The 18,183-nt window shown below is 47.6% G+C and overlaps 1 pseudogene; it reads right to left on the reverse strand.

The window, feature by feature from the left end:
• The window catches only part of LOC147109053 (autophagy-related protein 2 homolog B-like), a 131,323-nt pseudogene that overhangs the window by 68,204 nt on the left and 44,936 nt on the right, over window positions 1–18,183 (reverse strand).

Raw genomic sequence — 18,183 nt, forward strand, 5'->3', positions numbered from 1 at the left:
CCATTCCTGGTATCAGCCTGGTGAATCGCCGCTGCACCCCCTCCATGGCAAGAACATCCTTCCTCAGATGAGGCGACCAAAACTGTACACAGTACTCGAGGTGTGGTCTCACCAGTGCCCTGTACAGCTGCAGCAAGGTATCCCTGTTCCTGTATTCTAACCCTTTTGCTATGAAGGCCAGCATACCGTTTGCCTTCTTGACCGCCTGTTGCACCTGCATGCTCGCCTTCAGTGACTGGTGTACAAGAACACCCAGGTCTCTCTGTACTTCCCCCTCTCCCAATCTATTGCCATTTAAATAATAATTTGCCCTCCCGTTCCTGCACCCAAGGTGGATAACTTCGCACTTGTCCACATTATAGTGCATCTGCCATTTATCCGCCCAATCGCCCAGTCTGTCCAAATCGCTCTGGAGCTTCCTGGTCTCTTCCTCTGAGCCCACCCCACCTCCTAGTTTAGTGTCGTCTGCAAATTTGGAAATGCTGCATCCGACTCCCTGATCCAGGTCATTAATGTAAATTGTGAACAGCTGGGGGCCCAGGACAGATCCCTGTGGTACCCCACTTGTTACTGCCTGCCATTCAGAAAATGAGCCGTTTATTCCAACTCTCTGTTTTCTATCTGACAGCCAGTTCCCTATCCACGCCAAAACTTTCCCCTTTATCCCATGAGCCTCAATTTTCCATGCTAATCTTTTATGTGGGACCTTATCGAAGGCCTTTTGGAAGTCCAGGTACACCACATCTACTGGCTCTCCCCCATCTATTCTACCAGTTACTCCCTCAAAAAATTCCAAAAGATTAGTCAAGCACGATTTACCCTTTGTAAATCCATGTTGACTCTGTCCTATCCTGTCCCCATTTGCTAAGTGCTCCGCTATTTCATCCTTAATGATGGACTCCAGCATTTTGCCCACAACTGATGTAAGGCTTACAGGTCTGTAATTACCTGCTTTTTCCCTACCCCCCTTTTTGAATAGTGGGGTAACGTTAGCTACCCTCCAATCCAATAAAGCACTTCATGTTTGAATATCTGGGTTCTGAGTCCTAAATTGTGTCTAGGTAGAAAGGTGGCGACGAGGATCAGATGAATCTGTGTTGTGGGAACTTTCTTGTTTTCGACTACAAAACACTTGGAACAGAGATTGCAGTATCACATTAACGTTACGGCAGTGAGTAAACAGAAATTTTAATTTGAAATGTGAGATGGCTACTATATTAGAAAACATCGGTGATTTTGATGAAAATGTGGAGCAATGGAGCGCATATACGGAACGTTTTGACTATTTTGTATTGGCGAATGCGGTGGCAAATGAAAAGGTCGTGCCTACCTTTTTGAGTGTAATCGGGCCGAAGACATTCAAGTTATTTCGCAGCCTCGTGCAGCCAGATAAGCCAAGAACTAAAACATATAAGCAACTAGTGGAAATTCTTGGAGCACATTTTTCACCAAAACCTTTGGTTATTGCTGAGAGATTTAGATTTCACAAACGGAATCAAGAGGAGGGGGAATCAGTGACGATGTTTATTGCTGCTTTAAAAAGGTTGTCAGAACACTGCGAGTTCAAGGATGTGCTGAAGGACACCATTAGAGACAGACTCGTGTGTGGTCTGCAAAATGCAGCCACACAGAAGCGCCTTCTTACTGAGGACAACCTTACTCTTGAAAAGGCCATTGAAGTTAGTGTCTCCATGGAGATGGCGGAAAAGGAGGCTCACCAGTTGAGTTCAACAGGGAGAGTTCACAAGGTGTCGTCTGAGCCTAAAGGTGCGTGGAACGGCACATGTTACCGTTGTGGGAAAACGGGCCATCACGCTAATGACTGCTGCTGTACAGAGCTGGAATGCCAAAATTGTGGCAAAAAGGGTCACATTGAACGCGTCAGTAGAGGTAAAAAAAGAACAGACAGAGCTGGGAAGCATGGAAGCAAAATGTCTGTATTTGGACAAGGGAGGAAAAAGAGTGTTCATTCAGTGCAGTATGATGGAACAAGCAAAACAGAGGGGAGCGACACCTCTGAGGAGGAAGAGGTGCAGATACTGACGGTTGCAGGTGATTCAAATGGCTACTGGATGTCACCACTGGTGGAGGGACAATCAGTGTGGATGGAGGTGGACACAGGTGCGGCTGTGTCACTTGTTTCAGACACTGTCTACAACAAAATGCTAAAGCATCTTACCCTTCAGCCAACAAACATTGTGCTAAAGACGTATACCGGCGAACCTGTGCCCATGAGAGGCGTCATTGAGGTGACAGTTAAATTGAACGGACAGACTGCAAAACTGCCACTATATGTGGTAAAGGGAAATTACCCATCGCTACTGGGATGTGCGTGGCTAGAGAAAATTACGCTGGACTGGCCTGCAGTCCGCATGATGTCAAAAGGGGAGTCAGGTCTGACTGCAGTGTTAAACAAACATGCAGAACTCTTCAATGGGGAACTTGGGAGCATGAAAAAGATTAACGTGAGACTGGACATTAAACCTGACAGCAAGCCGAAGTTTCACAAAGCCCGACCTGTACCCTATGCAATTAGGCCAAAAGTTGAGGCTAACTTGGAGGCCTTAGTCGAGAATGGAGTCCTGGAGCCTGTGAGCGTGAGCAAATGGGCCACACCCATTGTTCCTGTCCTGAAAAAGGATGGATCTGTTCGAATCTGCAGGGATTTTAAAGTGACTATTAACCTGGTGCTGTCTGCGGAACAGTACCCTCTTCCCCTCATTGATGATCTTTTTACGGGCCTGGCCGGAGGGCAAAAGTTCAGCAAAATAGACTTATGCCAGGCTTATCTGCAAATGCATGTCAATGACAAATCAAAGGAGCTGCTGACAATTGTGACACACAAGGGGCTATACAGGTACTGCCACCTTCCATTTGGAATTACGTCGGCCCCTGCTCTATTCCAAAGGGCAATGGATCAGATTTTCAGTGGACTGCCAGGAGTCCAGTGCTACCTGGACGACATCCTTGTCACTGGGACAAATGAGGAGGATCATCTTCTGAACTTGGATGCGACACTACAACGACTGAAAGAGTACGGACTCAGAGTTCGTAAAGACAAATGTGAATCCTTTCAGTCTTCAGTTGAGTACCTGGGGCATGTGATTGACACTACTGGCCTGCATAAGGCGCCATCAAATGTCAAGGCGATCGTGGAGGCACCAGCACCCCAAAATGTGAGCCAGTTACGTTCATTTCTGGGGCTACTTAACTACTATGGGAAGTTTATTCCAGACTTAGCAACATTGATGAAGCTGTTACATCAGTTGCTATGTCAAGGCAAAACATGGAAATGGACTGAACTGTGCAACGAAGCATTCGCCCAAGCAAAGAAAGCATTGCTGAAATCAGAGGTCCTGACACACTTCGACCCAAAGCTACCCGTGCAGCTAGAATGTGATGCATCACCATATGGTGTGGGAGCAGTCATATCCCACATCATGCCTTCGGGTGAAGAGAAACCTATCACCTTCGCATCACGCACCTTGAACAAGGCCAAGAGTAACTATGCACAGATCGAGCGCGAGGCCTTGGGAATCGTTTTTGGAATTCGAAAATTTCATCAGTACCTGTTTGGGAGAAGGTTCACACTCCTGACTGTAATGATCAGTAACCTGTCATTCTGGAATGGTACACTAGGTGGTGCTGTATGTATATAATTGTGGGCTACCCATGATGCACCAGGCTACCCACAAGGCAGCAGTCAAGATGGAGGCCTCTACAGATACTGTGCCTAGCCCACATGTGCTCAATAAAGTGTCTAGCAAAAGCTAGCTGTTCTTAATAAAAACGACTAGTTATTAATGAACATAACATGGTACCAGGATTGGTAAGATCTGCTGAATATTGTGCAACGCGACATGGAGAATTTGAAGCCACCAGAGCGTTTGAAACTCACAGGAAATGTCGACTACAATTGGCAGACTTTTAAACAACAATTCGAACTCTACATTGCTGCCATCGGGTACGGTACGAAGCCAGACGCAAGGACAATAGTGTTGCTGCTCACGGTTGCAGGCCCACAGGCAATAGAGGTATTTAATACATTTGTATTTAATCCAGCAGAGAACGGAGAAAAATTAGACGATGTGCTAAAGAAGTTTGATACACACTGTTCTCCCAAAAAGATTGAAACCGATGAGAGGTATATCTTCCGTTCTCGGACACAGCAGCAAAATGAGAATTTGATAGCTTTTTGACTGATCTGAAACTGAAAGCACAGACATGTAATTTCTCTGAGCTGAAAGCATCCATTTTTCGTGACCAGATTGTGTTTGGTATTCATGATAAAAAAGTCAGGGAACGTCTGTTGAGAGAAACCGAACTAACATTGGAAATTGCTGTGAAAATATGCCAAGCTAGCGAGCTAGCTCGAAAGCACGCGAAGACTTTCAGTGAAATCAATAATGATGTGATTGTAATGAGTGATAATGCTGCTGTCGGTGCTGTGTCCTACAAGGGGAAGAAACATGGGCAGAACAGAAGTGAAAAGCAATCGGAGGAAGGAATTTTTAATTGTAAACGCTGTGGTTACAAACACCAGTTAAAACAATGACCAGCGTTTGGAAAAATGTGCACAAAATGTCATGGAAAGAATCACTTTGCCAAACAATGCTTTTCAAAAGTAAAAACTAAGAAAGGGCAACGAGTTAATGTAATTGAGGACACTGATTTAAGTGAGACATGTTTTGTAGGAATGGTGTCATGTGACAATATCAAAAAGGATACAGAAAATGTGCAGCCCTCAGGAATTAACAATGCTGAACATAAAGTTAATGCAGTAAAAGAGGACAAATGGATGATCCCCTGCAGGTAAATGGAGCATTAGTTACATTGAAACTAGACACTGGGGCAAAAGCAAACTTAATCAGTATGAGTGACATTAACAATATGAAAGAAAAGCCCAAAATACAGAAAAAGTCAGTACTACTGAAGGACTATAATGGACAGAAAATAGATAGCTTAGGTGTATGCAGACTTAAAGTGACAGTCAAAGACAAAGTGCATCATCTCATGTTTTCTGTTGTGGCTGAAGGACTTGATTCACTACTGGGTGACAAAGCTTGTGAGGACTTAGAACTGGTCAAGAGAATCTACCGTATAAACTGTGCCATAAGCAGACCAGATGACTCGGTGGATTCTGTAGTGAATAATTTCCAGGATGTGTTCAAAGGATTTGGAGATCTACCATTCACTTACAAGATCCAGCTAAAGGAGGATGCTCAGCCAGTGGTACATGCTCCAAGAAGAGTTCCAGCACCCCTGCGTGACTGGCCCAAGAAAGAACTGGACAGAATGACCACACTAGGAGTCATCAGGAAAGTCGAAGCGCCAACAGACTGGGTTAACTCCATGGTATCTGTAAAGAAAAAGAACAATGATCTAAGAATATGCATGGATCTAAAGGACTTAAATGCAAACATAAAACGTGAACACTACCAGATTCCCAAGCGAGAAGAAATCACCAGTGAAATGTCAGGTGCCAGATACTTTACAAAGCTCGATGCCTCACAAGGATTTTGGCAACTAAAACCGGATGAAGAGAGCACCAAATACTGTACCTTCAACACACCATTTGGCAGGTATTGTTTCCTCAGAATGCCTTTCGGGATAATATCTGCATCTGAAATCTTTCACAGAGCGATGGAACACATAATTGAAGGTCTGGAAGGAGTTCGGGTCTATGTTGATGACATCATCATCTGGGGCTCCACACTGAAAGAACACAATGAGAGACTGACTAAAGTGCTACAGAGCATACGCCGGAATGGACTGAAGCTCAACAAAGCCAAGTGTCAGTTTGGCGTCCAGGAAGTCACTTTCCTAGGAGATAATCTATCTGGTAAAGGAATAGAGCCAGATATGGAAAAAGTAAATGCCATAATCAAAATGCCCCGACCCACTGACAAAAAAGGAGTGCTACGCATCATGGGGATGATAAACTTCATTGGAAAGTTCATTCCTAACTTGTCAGCCAAGACAGCCTGTCTGCGAGACCTGCTACGTAAAACAAATGAGTTCGCATGGACAGAAAGACATGAACAAGAGTGGATAAACCTCAAAACAGTGCTGACAATCACACCTGTACTCACCTTCTTTGACCCAACAAAAAGAATCAAAGTGTCAATGGATGCATCAAAAGATGGCCTAGGTGCGGTCTTGCTACAAGCAGAGGGTGAAGATTGGAAGCCTGTTGCCCATGCCTCCAGGTCTATGACTGATACTGAGTGTCGATACGCCCAGATTGAAAAGGAATGTCTAGGCTTGGTAGTTGGACTAGAAAAGTTTCATGGCTACATATATGGACTTCCCACCTTCACAGTTGAGACAGACCACAGCCCATTGGTTGCCATCATAAAAAAGAACCTGAATGAGATGTCTCTAAGGATTCAACGACTCATGATGAAGCTGCAAAGATATGACTTTGAACTGATCAACACACCAGGCAAATACATAGTGTTAGCAGATGCACTATCCCGAGCACCCACAATGAGTCATGTGAGCTCTACTGAAGAAGACGTGGATGTTCATGTGAGTATGGTCACTGCTGCACTGCCCGTGTCAGACACAAAATCAAAGCAAATAGCAGAAGAAACAGTAAAAGATACAGTATTACAAACAGTAATGGAGAACATTCATCATGGTTGGCCAAAAGGTTCCTGTCCAAAATATTTTCACATAAGGTCAGAATTGAGTGTCGCAAGTGGACTATTACTAAAACAGAACAGAATAGTCATTCCACAGGCTCTACGTCAAGACATGCTCAAAAGGATTCATGTGTGACACCTCGGAATTGAAAAATGCAAAAGGAGAGCAAGAGACACTGTTTATTGGCCTGGCATAAATATTGAGAACATGATAGGCAAATGTGAGACATGTCAGAAACACCAAAACAAACAAGCAAAGGAACCAATGATAGTAGCTGACATACCAACAGCACCATGGCAAAAGGTTGGTATGGACCTTTTTCATTTAAATGGTAAAGACTATCTAATCGTGATTGACTACTATTCTAACTATCCTGAGATGGCGCTGCTCTCAAGCACCACAGCAAGCAGTGTCATAATGCATGTGAAATCCATCTTCTCCAGACATGAAATTCCCAGGATTGCCGTTAGCGACAATGGTCCGTGCTTCAACTGTAAGGAGTGGCAACAGTTTGCAGCACATTATGACTTTCAACACATCACATCCAGTCCTTTGTATGCTCAGTCGAATGGTAAGGCAGAGAAAGGTGTTCAAGTTCTCAAGCAGCTATTGAAGAAAGCGACAGAAAGCAAGTCTGATCCTTATCTCTCCCTGCTGAGCTACCGAGCCTCACCTTTAGACTCTGGTTCTTCACCTGCTGAACTCCTAATGGGTCGCAAGTTGTGTACCACGCTACCCTGCTGTGCCAAAGAAAAGCAGAGTAAGGAACTGAGACAGAGACTTCAACTGTTAAAGCTGAAACAGAAATCATACTATGACAAGTCATCCAAAACTCTGAAACCATTGACAAGGGATGATGTTGTCAGGATTGAGGATCCAGATACATGGAACAGGAAAGCTACAGTTCTTGAGGAAGTAGGACCAAGGTCATACACTGTTAGAACTGAGGAAGGACAGATTCTCAAGAGGAACTGCCGTTCCCTCCTGCAAACACAAGAGACTATCGAAGAGCAAATCGATGACAATGCCGCAACTGAATCTTGTCACTCACCACCAGAACAATCTAACGCAAATACACATACAGGCTCTCATGAAAACACATCAGACTTACCTGTGCTGAGAAGATCCACACGTGAAGTAAAAAGCCTGATAGACTTAATCTTTGAGTACAATGAAAACGACATTGAAAATGTATTGACTATTGAAGATGTTTATGTTGTTATGATTGATTGATACTGATTTTGTTTAACCTCAAAGAAAGGGGGATGTAATGATCAGTAACCTGTCATTCTGGAATGGTACACTAGGTGGTGCTGTATGTATATAAGAGTGGGCTACCCATGATGCACCAGGCTACCCACAAGGCAGCAGTCAAGATGGAGGCCTCTACAGATACTGTGCCTAGTCCACATGTGCTCAATAAAGTGTCTAGCAAAAGCTAGCTGTTCTTAATAAAAACAACTAGTTATTAATGAACATAACACTGACGGACCACCGTCCATTCACTTCAATCTTCAGGCCCCACACCGGAATTCTGTCTCTCGCTGCAAGCAGGATGCAAAGGTGGGCTTTACTGTTGTCAGGACACACATACGACATCAAATATCACAAATCAGAATTGCACGGCAACGCAGACGGTCTCTCGAGGCTACCCTTGCCTGTTACTCCCCCAGAGCCTCGTCAGATAGACATCTTCTACTTTAGACAAGTGGAGGGAGCACCTGTCACTGCAGTTCAGGTGCGAAGGTACACCCACAACGATCCAGTCCTGTCTGAGGTAATGGACAATGTCATTCGAGGGAGAGCTATAGGAGATTCTCCTAGTTTGAAACCTTACGTTTCAAAAAGAAATGAGCTCTCCGTCCAGGCAGGTTGTCTTCTTTGGGGATGCCGTGTCATCATTCCGCCACCTCTGAGGGAACCTATACTGCAACAACTTCATACAGGCCACAGTGGGATGGTTCGAATGAAGGAAATGGCAAGAAGCTACTTCTGGTGGCCAGGTCTCAATGGGAATATTGAGGAGAAAGCCAAAACATTTTCCCCATGTCAAAGGGTCCAGAATGTTCCACAGCTGGCAACCCTACACCCCTGGGATTGGCCTGCAGAAGTGTGGCAGCGAGTACATGTGGACTTTGCCGGTCCTTTCGAAGAGAAGATGTTTATGGTGGTTGTGGACGCTCATAGTAAGTGGCCGGAGGTCGCTGTGATGAGGTCTACCACGGCAGAGAAAACAATTGAGAAACTTGGTGAGATGTTCAGCCGTTATGGCTCACCGGAACAACTCATAAGTGACAACGGTCCACAATTTGTATCACAGGGGTTTGCAACCTTCCTGCATGTGAATGGTGTCCAACACATCAGGTCTGCGCCCTATCATCCCTCTACTAACGGCCAGGCAGAAAGGCTCGTGCAAACTTTGAAGCACGTCTTGAAGGCATCGCAAGGTCAGGGCTCAATCCACCAACGTCTGAACAGCTTCCTGTTGTCCTACAGGAACGAGCCGCATGCCACAACCAAAACTTCCCCCGCTTCGCTCATGATGAAGAGGCAGTTGCGGACAAGTTTTGACTTACTCAAACCTCCAAGGGCAGAGCAGGTTGTCCATCATCAACAACAAGCTCAAGTTGAAAAGAGAGAGTAAAGAGCCAAGGAGAGACGGTTTCATCCGGGAGAGTACGTCCTAGCTCGAAACTACAACACTGGACCGAAATGGGTTCCTGATACAGTGATCGCGCAGACGGGCCCTGTGTCTTACACGGTTGAGACTGCTGAGGACGTCGTCTGGAGAAGACACACAGATCAACTGTTGCTAGGAGCAGAGACAGCCACAGAGGCTCCAACGGCTGGTTGGCCTGAACTGTTTCCGGATGATACCGCAAACCAGCATCCTTTGCCACAGTGCTCTTCTCCAACACAGGAAGTCAAAGAGACTGTTCCACCTGTGCAAACTCCTGACTTTCAATTGACACAAGCACCTTCTCCATCCAGGCCTGTGTCAATGCCTACTGCTGTGGAAGCCAGCGATGACCGCCGGTATCCTGTCAGAGAGCGGCGGCCTCCAAGACGCTTGGATCTATAGGCTTAGTGACTTACCCACAAGACTGGGGCAGAATAAACCCCAGGGTAAAGTCAGGGTTTGAGGCAGTCTACCTCTACCCTAGGTTCGTTGAGTGCATTGAAAGTAACTTACCTGTTGAGGAATAATGTGGACCTTCCATTTAAGAGGGGAGAAAATGTTATGTATTGTGTGTTCTCCTCCCACCTGTGGTGGCGCTGTCACAGGACATAAATGGTTGGGTGTTCTCGGTTAAGTTTAGCTCTCTTTGTTTGGAACTTTCCAGAACTTCCTTTCCTTCCAATAAAGCACTTCATGTTTGAATCTCTGGGTTCTGAGTCCTAAATTGTGTCTAGGTAGAAAGGTACCGACACAACACCCACCAAGTCACACACCATCCTGACTTGGAAATATATTGCTGTTCCTTCATCGTCGCTGGGCCAAAATCCTGGAACTCCCTCCCTAACAGCACTGTGGGAGTACCCTCACCATACGGACTGCAGCAGTTCAAGAAGGGCGGCTCACCACCACCTTCTCCAGGGCAAGGAGGGATGGGCAATAAATGCTGGCGTTGCCAGCGACGCCCACATCCCATGAATGAATAAAATAAATTCTATGTAAAAGCTGATTTTTGTTAATGTGTATGAGATGCTGAGCAGTTGGCACAACTCTGTCCCAGCAGCACCCCTGAAAACTGTCTGGATAATTGTGAATCTCCGGCAGTCACAGCTACTGAGCTTCAGGAGGAGGAGTGAGAGAGAAAAGAGAGAGAGAGAGCGAGAGAGCGAAAGAAAGACAACATGAAGAAAAAAATTGAAATACTTGTTGATCTGCACAGAGGTAGGCAAGACCAGTTTGAATTTTTCTGGTCTAGCAGGGTTGGGGTTGGGTGATAAAGGAAACAACTTGAAGGAAGAGTGGATGGAAAGGAAGATGGGAGGATAGTGAAAGGGAGAGGGGAGGAGAGCGAAAGGGAGAGGGGAGGAGAGTGAAAGGGAGAGGGGAGGAGAGTGAAAGGGAGAGGGGAGGGGCGGCGAAGGAAGGGTGAGGGAAAGCAGGGAGAGCAGAGAAGGCAGAAACTGAGGGAGGATTTGAAAGGGGGAGGGAGAGTAGGATGGGAGGGAGGGGTAGTGAGGGAGGGTGGGGGGAGAGGGGGAGGTTGGGAAGGCGGGCGGGGGAGGTTGGGAAGGCGGGCGGGGGAGGTTGGGAAGGCGGGGGAGGTTGGGAAGGCGGGCGGGGGAGGTTGGGAAGGCGGGGGAGGTTGGGAAGGCGGGCGGGGGTGGTTGGGAAGGCGGGGGAGGTTGGGAAGGCGGGCGGGGGAGGTTGGGAAGGCGGGGGAGGTTGGGAAGGCGGGCGGGGGTGGTTGGGAAGGCGGGCGGGGGAGGTTGGGAAGGCGGGCGGGGGAGGTTGGGAAGGCGGGCGGGGGTGGTTGGGAAGGCGGGGGTGGTTGGGAAGGCGGGGGAGGTTGGGAAGGCGGGGGAGGTTGGGAAGGCGGGGCAGGGAGGGATGGAAGGCAGGGATGAAGACGGAAGAAAATGATGAGTAAAGGGATTTCAGATCAGTAGGGATAGCGGGATTGCGGCATGAACAGCCAGCCATCGGGGAGGAAAAATACAGCCAGTTGGGGGTGCTGTGGATCGGCAACAGTGAGTGTTACTAGAAAGGTAGGGTTGGGGAAGCCTTTGTTGGGGAACTGCAGCCAATGGAGGAATTCGCGGGGAAAAGGATTGGGAGCCAATGGTTGGGATGGAATTGGAATAACAGACAGCAGAGTGGAGGGGAACTGAAGGGATTGAAATTTTGCTCATCAGGAGTGAGGAGGGTCACTTGCTCAGCGGTGGAATAGGGGGGTGCGGATTGATAGTTTGTTCCTTACATTCACCTGGGGTTATCACGTAACGTTAAGGCTGACTCTCTTGTACTCATATACGGTTGTGCATATAGCACCACCTACAGGTACAACAACTTGGATTTATATAGCGCTTTTAACATCCCAAGGCACTTCACAGGAGTGTTATCAATCAAAATTTGACACCGAGTCACATAAGGAGATATTAAGGCAGATGACCAAAAGATTTGGTCAAAGAGACAGGTTTTAAGGAGCGTGTTAAAGGAAGAGAGAGAGGTAAAGAGGTGGAATTCCGGAGATTAGGGCCTAGGCAGTTGAAGAGGCCAGATTTAGAGGATCACAGATATCTCAAAGGATTATGGGGCTGGAGGAGATTACAGAGATAGGGAGGGGCGAGGCCATGGAGGGATTTGAAATCAAGGATGAGAATTTTAAAATTGAGGCATTGCCGGACCGCGAGCCAATGTAGGTCAGTGAGCACAGGGGTGACGGGTGAACGAGACTTGGTGTGAGTTAGGGCACGGGCAGCAGAGTAAAGAAACAAAGACTTGCATTTATATAGCGCCTTTCACGACCACCCAATGCCTCAAAGCGCTTTACAGCCAATGAAGTACTTTTGAAGTGTAGTCATTGTTGTAATGTGGGAAACACGGCACCCAATTTGCACACAGCAAGATCCCACTAACAGCAATGTGATAATGACCAGATAATCTGTTTTAGTGATGTTGATTGGGGGATAAATAATGGCCAGTGCACCGGGGATAACTTCGAAATAGTGCCATGGGATCTTTTCCGTCCACCTGAGAGAGCAGATGGGGCCTCGGTTTAACTTCTCATCCAAACGACAGCGCCTCCGACAGTGCAGCACTCCCTCAGTACTGCACTGGGAGCGTCAGCCTATATTTTTGTGCTCAAGTCTCTGGAGTGGAGCTTGAACCCACTGTTATGTTCATTAATAACTAGTCGTTTTTATTAAGAACAGCTAGCTTTTGCTAGACACTTTATTGAGCACATGTGGACTAGGTACAGTATCTGTAGAGGCATCCATCTTGACTGCTGCCTTGTGGGTAGCCTAGTGCATCGTGGGTAGCCCACTCTTATATACATACAGCACCACCTAGTGTACCATTCCAGAATGACAGGTTACTGATCATTACACCCACAACCTTCTGACTCAGAGGCGAGTGTGCTACCCAGTGAGCCACAACTGACATTACAGCACCAGCAGGCTCTTGAGATCACTGTGTTTTTAATGTATTATAAATAATAAGCAAAGGCAGTTTTTAAAAAAAAAGTCTCTGCTCAACAACAACAACTTGTGATTATAAAGTGTCTTGAAAGTCGAAACCGCCCAAGGTGCTTCACAGAAACATGAAGACACTAAGCAAAGCAGTGATTACGAGGGTGATCAAAGGTGAGTCAAGGAAGTGGGTTTCAAGGAGGGTCTTAATGGAGGAGTGAGAGGCGGAGGGAATTCCAGAGGGTGGGGCCGAGGTGGCTGTAGGCACGGACAGCAATGGTGGGGTTCGGGGGCGGGGAGACCGAAATGTTAGTGAGTACCACAGGCCTAGATAGTGAGCGTCACTGGGCTACTCGACCACAGGGGAATCTACAGCCGAGCCTGATCAGTGCCAGCCTTGCCAGCGCTGCCCACATCCTGGGTATGAATTAAATGTAACACAAGTGTTGGGAATGTTTTTTTTTTGGATTACCCAACTCCTCTGAGCTGCTGCTCCAGGAGTATCCTGGAATTTGCAGGGTGGATGCAGGTCTCCGTAACTCGCCACGTACTGGATGAGGTTCATGAGGGCAACACAAGAGTCGGAACACGTCCGGATACGGATGACATCACTTGAGCAGCGCAGCTCAAACCGAGGCTGTAACTGGACAAGAGAAGCAAAGTTCAATGGAACGGCCCAATCAGTACGTACAATGTGAGACGGTGAGATTGACATGGATAAAAGCTCCCTCACCTGCTCTCCCTCCGCACTCGGTTTCGACGCAGTTATTCGAAATTCCAGCAGTCCCATGTCCAGGACTCACACATAATCTGGAATAAATAGTTAACCTTGTGTGAATCTGGTGAATGGATTTTCCCTCTTTCAGTTACACACAGATTGTTTTCTCCCCCAACAAAAACTCGTAAAAATCAAAAACAGCTGAAAACAGTTCCTGGGGTACGGGTCCCCTCCTCTCCTGAAGGTGCTGACTCCCACTGGGGTACGGGTCCCCTCCTCTCCTGAAGGTGCTGACTCTCACTGGGGTACGGGTCCCCTCCTCTCCTGAAGGTACTGACTCCCACTGGGGTACAGGTTCCCTCCTCTCCTGAAGGTGCTGACCCTCACTGGGGTACGGGTTCCCTCCTCTCCTGAAGGTGCTGACTCTCACTGGGGTACGGGTCCCCTCCTCTCCTGAAGGTGCTGACTCCCACTGGGGTACGGGTCCCCTCCTCTCCTGAAGGTGCTGACCCTCACTGGGGTACGGGTCCTCTCCTCTCCTGAAGGTGCAGACTCTCACTGGGGTACGGGTCCCCTCCTCTCCTGAAGGTGCTGACTCATAAGAACATAAGAACATAAGAAATAGGAGCAGGAGTAGGCCATACGGCCCCTTGGGCCAGCTCCGCCATTCAATAGGATCATGGCTGACATGAATCTAGACTCACGTCCACTTCCCTGCCCTCTCCCCGTAACCCCTAATTCCCTTATCTGCTAGGAAAATGTCTATCTCCATTTTAAATTTATTTAATGTTGCAGCTTCCACAGCTCTCTGGGGTAGCAAATTCCATAGATTTACTACCCTCTGAGTGAAGAAGTTTCTCCTCACCTCAGTTTTGAAAGGGCAGCCCCTTATTCTAAGATTATGCCCCCTAGTTCTAGTCTCACCCATCAGTGGAAACATCCTCACCGCATCCACCCGATCAGGCCCCCTCACAATCTTATATGTTTCGATAAGTTCGCCTCTCATTCTTCTGAACTCCAATGAGTAGAGTCCCACCCTACTCAACCTTTCCTCATACGTCAACCCCCTCATCTCCGGAATCAACCAAGTGAACCTTCTCTGAACCGCCTCGAGAGCAAGTATATCTTTTCTTAAATATGGAAACCAAAACTGCATGCAGTATTCCAGGTGTGGCCTCACCAATACCCTGTATAACTGCAGCAAGACCTCCCTGTTTTTATACTCCATCCCCCTTGCAATAAAAGCCAAGATTCCATTGGCCTTCCTGATCACCTGCTGCACCTGCATACTAACTTTTTGTGTTTCATGCACCAGGACCCCCAGATCCCTTTGTACTGTAGCACTTTGCAGTTTCTCTCCATTTAGATAATAACTTGCTCTTTGATTTTTTCTGCCAAAGTGCATAACCTCACACTTTCCAACATTATATTGCATCTGCCAAATCTCTGCCCACTCACTTAGCCTGTCTATGTCCTTTTGCAGGTTTTTTATGTCCTCCTCACTCACTGCTTTCCCTCCCATCTTTGTATCGTTGGCAAACTTGGATATGTTGCACTCGGTCCCTTCCTCCAAATCGTTAATATAGATTGTAAAGAGTTGGGGTCCCAGCACTGACCCCTGCGGAACACCACTAGTTACTGATTGCCAGCCTGAGAACGAACCATTTATCCCAACTCTTTGTTTTCTGTTAGATAGCCAATCTTCCACCCATGCCAGTATATTACCCCAAATCCTGTGATTTTTTATCTTGATCAGTAACCTTTTGTGTGGAACCTTGTCAAATGCCTTTTGGAAGTCCAAATACACTACATCCACTGGTTCCCCTTTATCCACCCTGTATGTTACATCCTCAAAGAATTCGAGCAAATTTGTCAAACACGACTTCCCCTTCGTAAAACCATGCTGACTCTGTCTGTAGTGTATGTACCCATCTACCTTTAAGAGAACTATTGTATGTAACCGTTCACCTTTAAGAGAACTATTTTAGGTGTGGCACTACTTTGTTTGGCTTCTGTATACGGTAATACCGACGGTGACCACACCAGTATATAAGTGTTGTGCCAGGAGTTATTGGGCAGATTCGCCCTGACCTTCGAATAGTAAAGTCCTGTTTTAAGTTACTCTTGGAGTCTGTGCATTAATTAACTAAACAACCCACAGACTTTACAGTGGCGACGAGTCCGATCGTACCCTGCGGCAACAATACGTCCGAAGCAGTTAACGAGCGTCGAGAAGAGGCAACCGCCCTCGTCGTTCTGCTGGAAAAAAAACTCGAGGCTGCAGAACTAGAAAGGAGGAAGAATTTAGAGACAAAGACTTCCATCAGCAACAGGCACTGACTGTCCCTTCTGCCACGGTGAGGAGTGAGCCGATCAGCACGAGAAGCAAGGCGGCCACGGTGACTGTGAGTAAGGGAAAAGTAAAAAGAATAACCGGAGGATAAGGGCGGTGCACTCGACCACGGTCGAGGGGGAAAGGAGCCGGACAGAAGTCGGGCACAGAGGCGCTGAGACTGGGGCAGCGTGGAGCAAGGAAGCTGCGGTACTAATAGGCTGGGGGACGCAACGGCGTTGTGAGACAGCTAGACCGCGACCGGCGGGAAAAGCCAGGCAGTGACCGAAGCCACGAAGCGCTGCGACCGGGAGCGTAGGCGCGGGAAGAGATAAACTCAGCCGCAGCCGGGGAGGGAAGCACCGGACTGCGAGACGGCTGGGAGAGGCGTTTGGGAGCCGAGCGAGCGGGAGAGGCAGAGCCGACCAAGGGAGACTGCGCGAGAGCCAGTCCAGCGGCTGAAACTGTTCTCCGTCAACGGGGTGTACCCAGCGCCGGTAGAGCCGAGCAAGCGGGAGAGGCAGAGCCGACCAAGGGAGACTGCGCGAGAGCCAGTCCAGCGGCTGAAACTGTTCTCCGTCAACGGGGTGTACCCAGCGCCGGTAGAGCCGAGAGAGCGGGAGAGAGACCGAGCCCGAGCAAGGGGAACTGAGCGAGAGCCAGCCCAGCGGCTGAACCTGTTCGCCGTCAACGGGGTGTACCCAGCGCCGGTTGCCCTGCCGAGAAAAGGGAAAGCCCTGAAGCCGACACGCAGGCTGTGAACCTGAAAGCCAGCGGCCGTCGCCTGTGGGGGAAAGTGTACCCCTCCCGCTAGGGAAGAAACGCGGGAAGCCGCCATTAGGCGGGGAAGAAGACAGAAGCGGGAAACCGCCATTGAAGTGGGCGGGAGAGAAGATAAGCGCGGGAAACCGCCATTTTCGCGGGAAAACCGCCATCTTAGAAAAAAAAAATAAGTTAAAGAAATAATTCGGGGTGTTATCAGAAAGAGAGGAAGATGCCTAAGCGTGGTAACATCAACGATTTTAATGCCGAGGTAGAAGACTGGGCCACGTACGTGGAACGCATCGAGATCTATTGTGAGGCCAATAAAATAGAAGAAGATGACAAAGCTATAACCTTGCTAAACTCGATGGGCGCGAAGACATAAGGGCTCTTGAAGCATCTACTATCACCAGCTAAACCGTCGGATCAGACTTTCGATGATATTGTGGCTGTTCTGAAGGATCACTTGAACCCCACACCGTTGATGTTGGCGGAACGATTCAAATTCTATGCGAGAACGCAACGGAAAGACGAAAGCAACGCAGAATACTTGGTCGAACTGCGTAGACTAGCGAAATACTGCCAGTTTGGAGGGAATCTGACAGAGGCATTGCGAGACAAGTTCGTGTGCGGGTTGGCAAAGGAAGGAACGCAAAAGCGACTACTCGAAGAGAACGACCTTACACTTGACAGGGCTGTCCTTATTGCAGCATCGCACGAAGCCGCAGCGAAGGGAACTGCGGAAATGCAGCTAAAGACAGCAGCACTAAGTGTGGATCAAATTACCTCGACAACAACAAAATGCTATCGTTGTGGGAAGACAACACACGACCAGAACCAATGCTGGTTTAAGAACCAGGAATGTAGGAAATGTGGCAAACTGGGTCACATAGCTAAGGTATGCCGGTCAGGGAAGAAGACCAACAACCAAAGGACCAACAACCAAAGGAAGCCATCACAGGAAAAGTACAACAAGGTACACAAGGTGGCTGAGAAGAGTTCAGACGAACAGAATTCAGACTCAGACCCAAACGGCCAAGAGCTGGGTAGTCTGAGAATTCACAATGTGAGTAAGGAAGCTGACCTACAAACTATCTGGGTCATGCTAAAAATAGCTGGAATCCAAGTGAAAATGGAGTTGGACACTGGATCAGCTCTATCAGTCATAAATCGAAGGGATTACCACCGGCTATTCTCACATATACCCTTAAGAGATACCAAGTTCGTATTGCAGACATACACGGGGCATAAAGTATACCCCATGGGAAAGATAAGAGTCAAAGTGAGAGATAGGGGTAAAGAACACCCAAGAATGAACTTATATGTACTACATGAGGGAGGACCACCACTTCTAGGACGGGAGTGGATCAAGAAAATAGACATGGAATGGCACTATCTAAAAGCCATAACGAGTGAGGACTCGGTGCAGACAATCAGCTCAGATTCTGAAACGGATGACGATAAGACCAACCCAAATATGAAAGACAAGGCTGAAATGGACTTGCCGACGAAGGTTGGAAAAACGAAGGCATGCATAAAGGCTTATGCTCCAGAGAAGAACAAAGTTTCAGAGCAG

Source organism: Somniosus microcephalus, chromosome 12 (assembly GCF_052327205.1).
Source record: "Somniosus microcephalus isolate GS21.2 chromosome 12, FLI_Smic_1.0, whole genome shotgun sequence".
Lineage (NCBI taxonomy): Eukaryota > Metazoa > Chordata > Chondrichthyes > Squaliformes > Somniosidae > Somniosus > Somniosus microcephalus.